Below are 4,707 nucleotides of genomic sequence, written 5' to 3' on the forward strand. Positions count from 1 at the left end.
ACTCCATATGAAGCAGAAGCCAACGAGACGGAGAACAGTACGGAAGAAGATACTTATGGGACCAGTTTTATGTCCTGTAAAATTAAGAGACTTTGTTGAATTGTAATTTTGTGTTTGTAATTCTGTACATTTAATTAAGTTATTGTTTATTGTTATTGGTTTATTGTAAGTGGCTATTGTTCGGGACGGACAATACTAAGGAGGGGGCAGTGTTGCGTCAGCGAGGTCACGTGACTAGTATCACATCACCTCTTTCTAGAAATATCCTGTTCCTTCGTGAATGCCCTACCATTTACTAGACATGTGTTAGTCTTGTATATATATATATATAAGACGTTCACAACGTGACGGGACAACAGTGTAATGAGTAATTGAATGTATGCGGACAAAATATTGTTGGCCACGTGAGACGTGAGTTATATCGTTTGATTATAGAGCGACTGTTGAAATTAAGTGTATCGGTAAAGTTGTATTCGGAAAGAATAAACCAGTTTATTTAAGAGAAAGGATTTGTGTCGCTAAAGTTTCGTTGGAACGGATTTACGGAAAATTAATTAACGAACGAACGGAGACGTAACAACACCGATAAAAATGACACTGATTAAAATGGCACCATTAATAAGGCAAGATGAATAAATAAATACAAAACATAAGTATAGAATCTGTTGAATATTTTTCCTTTAGAGAGGGTGAGGTAGGGAATGGCATGCCATTATTCACATACTGCATTATTATTGATGCCATTTTATCCGTACTTCACTTTTAACAGCTGTTTGCAAATGAACCTAAGGCAAATTCTTAACTATTTAATCTTTGCACTCATTTAAAAATAGTTTCATTGGATGTCCGATAGAAATGACACCGATAATAATAGCTATAGTTATAATGACACAATAAAAATGCACCTGTAATAATGCAAAATGAGATTCATTTTACTAAGCAATTACTCGGTAAACATTTTTTTGGCGGGGGGGGGGTTATTTTTAAGTAAAGCTATCTGTCTCTGCTTACAGTGGGGTATCGAACACCGATTTCTAACGTTATAAGTCCTCGAAGTTACCACTGAACCACCAGGGGAGTAGGGGGAGGGATAATGTCATTATAGACTTTAGATTGATTTTATTAGCTTGATGAATCAATTCACTTTTGCGCAATTAAAAAAAAAAAATTCAGTCTTAATTTTTAAGTGAATTGATTCACCTACCTTTAGTATTGCAGATTTGAACGGAATGTTATTTTATGAAACAATATTTGGAACGTATTCTTTCAAAATAATTTGAGATATGAATAGTTCAAACTAAATAATAAATTATACACTATATATAATTATGAATTTAATTACACATAGGCCTTTCACTCGCCGTCTCTCAAATGTCAACAGTCATAGTTTAAGAATTGTTTGAATGGGATGTGCAAAAGGCGTTTAAGCCTAAAATTGTATTTAAATCTTCAGTGGGTTAGATTGACCTTTTTGGTCATGCAGTTTGATAAAAGGTAACATGTCACTTAATCATAATGGAAAAGAAGCGGTAGTACCGTCGGTATATTTATTTATGAAAACGAAAAGGATAAAGTCCTATAGTTTCGCCGATGTTGTAGTTTATGCTCAAAAATGGTTCCGATTCCACTTAGGCGAAACAAGAGTTAAGCCTGATTTTTAGCCTTATGCTTAGGATATGCTCCAGCTTAACATGGTGTGTTAATGTTTCTGTTAGTTACTGTTGCTAACAGTAGCACCGGGAAGTAGGTTCACGACAGCCTTTGGATATCTTTCAAAGTAAGGAGAGAAGTTATTTTTCAAGATGAAGGTTCAATAGATTAATGAAATAAATATGATTTATGAGGGATTTATTTGTGATAAGTTATAGTTTCGTTACTATAATAATGGTAAAGTTGAAGTAATTAAATTATTTTATCCATTTGTTTACATGTGATTAATTTTTTAAATTCGATAATGACGTTAAATTACAATTTGCAGTATTAGTTTCTTTCAATGCTACAACCCAGTGATAGTGTCAGATTTTATTTATTTTTGACAGTGTAACTCACTGTCAATTTCATTGTTAACCAAGCATAAAAAAAGAAAGAAAAATTGTTTCACTTCAAATGTAATCCTAAACTTGAATGTAATCTTAAAATTGAAGTGATGCAAAATATAGAGCCATAAATATTTGATGAAATTAGTTGTGTCTTAACTGTTATAATGTATCTGATGAAGCAATTTAAAAATTCTAGGAAGGTCTTATGACTTTTAATAAAATTTAAAACAAAAAAAGTGTTAGGATTGGAAATATTTGGAATTGTTGTCTTGCTGAGAGGGAAAAAGATGCATTTTCATTTTTGGTTTGTTCACTAATCAGGAGTGAGAGAATTTCTTAGCTTTTATCATCCTGGTTTTTTTTTTTTGTTGTTGTTTTTAACTAATGAAACTGTTAGGAATTAATTAAATATTTGTTTATATGTTATCACAATCACACACTAGCAAATCCTCATGATAGCTGAGAGACAACAACTGTGAAAGTCTGATATTTTGTTTTACTACATATTGTTATAATTCGTTTTTTTAATTCATAGATAAAAGTGTGATGAAACTTAAAAATGTTAATATTTAGTAGAATAATTTAAAGTACGATGAAATATTTCAAACACAATGCAGTGATCTATAAAAGATGTTAGCAGGCTTTACGTTCAGCATGTACCTTGTTAATGAAAATTAATATATGTACTAAAAGAATAAAAAATAAATATGCTGTTATGTTTATTTTTCCACTTTGATACATGTAAAGCTTTAGTGAAACTCAAAATCTGCAAGGTAAAATGAAATATAGTATGAAATGGTTGTAGCACAGTAAATATAAAAAAATATATAAAACACTGTTTTGATGTTTATTTGACAGCAATAGGCATAAATTGAGTTTGAAATATGAAATGTTAAAATGACTATAAATATAATTTTAAACAGTTAGATATAAAATCGTACTGGTTAAATATAAATTTAAACGTTGATCAGTTCCTGGTTCATTATGACAGTTAAAACATGTCTTCGGAGAAAGTATGCCATTTACCTTTCAGTTAAACAGTTAACATGGAAAAATTGAAAAATTCTGTAGAAGATTTTTGGTTGTAGGGGCTCAGTATAAAGTTCAGTGATTTACGAGTGTTTTGCCATTGGTTAAACAGTCTGACACATTGGGAAGGATGAACGGAAAACACAAAGTGAGGAAATAACATCCATTTACTTTTACAACATGGAAAAATTTGAGTACTGTTGAAGTTAATCACTAAAAGAAATTAAGAAATGTATTGATAAAATTGGTAGGCTATATTGGATAATTATCAAACCTTTTATGTTTTAGCTAAAAAATATGTTTTTCTTTTTAATTTAAAAATATAATGTATTTACTTTGTTTAAAGTTTTATGATTGTCTTTTGTAAAAATACATATAAATAATCAACTGAGGATAAATGATAAACTTGAATTTCTACATAGGTCTACAGGATTATAAAATTGAAAGGCTTTTGTAACAGTTAAAAATATTCTGAGGATAAAATAATGGAGTGACACTTCTTACTTTCACTGACTATACTGTTTTCACTGACATAAAACATTGTATTAAGGATATGCAAATATCAATAAAGTTATCATTCTTAGCAAAACTGGTAGGGGTGTTATTTTAAGGTTATGATACAGAGAGTTTAGTAGCCTCATTAGTGTAGCCTGGAGTAGTTTAGGTATTTTGAAGTTGGGCTTTTGTGACAAAGTTTATACTTATATAAACTTTGCCACAGAAATTAACTGGTAAATGTATTATTTACAGTATATATATATATATATATATATTGTAGTAAAATAAACAGTTGTATTATTGTTTTCAAAATCAAAGCGATCACAAAGAAGTATGAATATTTAAGGGGGTTTAATGGAAGGCTTAATAAAAATTCAAACCCCTTGTAGTCCCTTAACTATTGTTATTTAGTGTTTCAATACTTTTTGTTGAAAACAAATCAGTAAAACTAATACATTTTTTCTGGTAAGCATTGTTTCTGTATAGTGCTGTTGTTAACAAAATATGAATAAATCATTAAAATGTTATATTTATATATAAGCACTTTTAATAAAAGTAATTTTAATTTACAGTTCATTCTGCAGGGTATAAAACTTAGCTTTTTTTGGGGTAGTAAATCAGTATGTAATACACAGACATAATCAATAAAAATTATTTTCTTTACATTGAACAATAAGTTGATTATTTGAAGCCAAAGTCTTCAGCATTGTTTATCAAGACCATTAAGTCACCTACACAGATTACCTCTCTCAGTTGAATTTTCCTATATCTTAAAACGAGAGAAAAAAAACAGATGTTGATTCAGCCAAAGCTCTGAGCTACTTATACCCCCCAAAAGTATTTGTTTAGCATTTCAGTCATGTTAAGAGCCACTCAACAATAACATATGGTAAATCTACAATTCTTTTTTTGAAATGTGAATGATAGCGTGATTAATTCCTAACAATTTAGTGTAGCATATCCTGCTTACAAAATAAAATTTGACATCAACATTATTCATGCTTGTTCTCCGATCATTTCAAAAGTGAGTGATGAACTTTGCCTGCATTTAACTTTCAATCAGGAGATAGACGAACGTTCAGACACACACCATGGTTCACAATGTATATAAGATAAAATACAGAATGTATATATATATATA

This window comes from Limulus polyphemus, unplaced genomic scaffold (genome assembly GCF_000517525.1).
Source record: "Limulus polyphemus unplaced genomic scaffold, Limulus_polyphemus-2.1.2 Scaffold605, whole genome shotgun sequence".
In the NCBI taxonomy this organism is placed as follows: domain Eukaryota; kingdom Metazoa; phylum Arthropoda; class Merostomata; order Xiphosura; family Limulidae; genus Limulus; species Limulus polyphemus.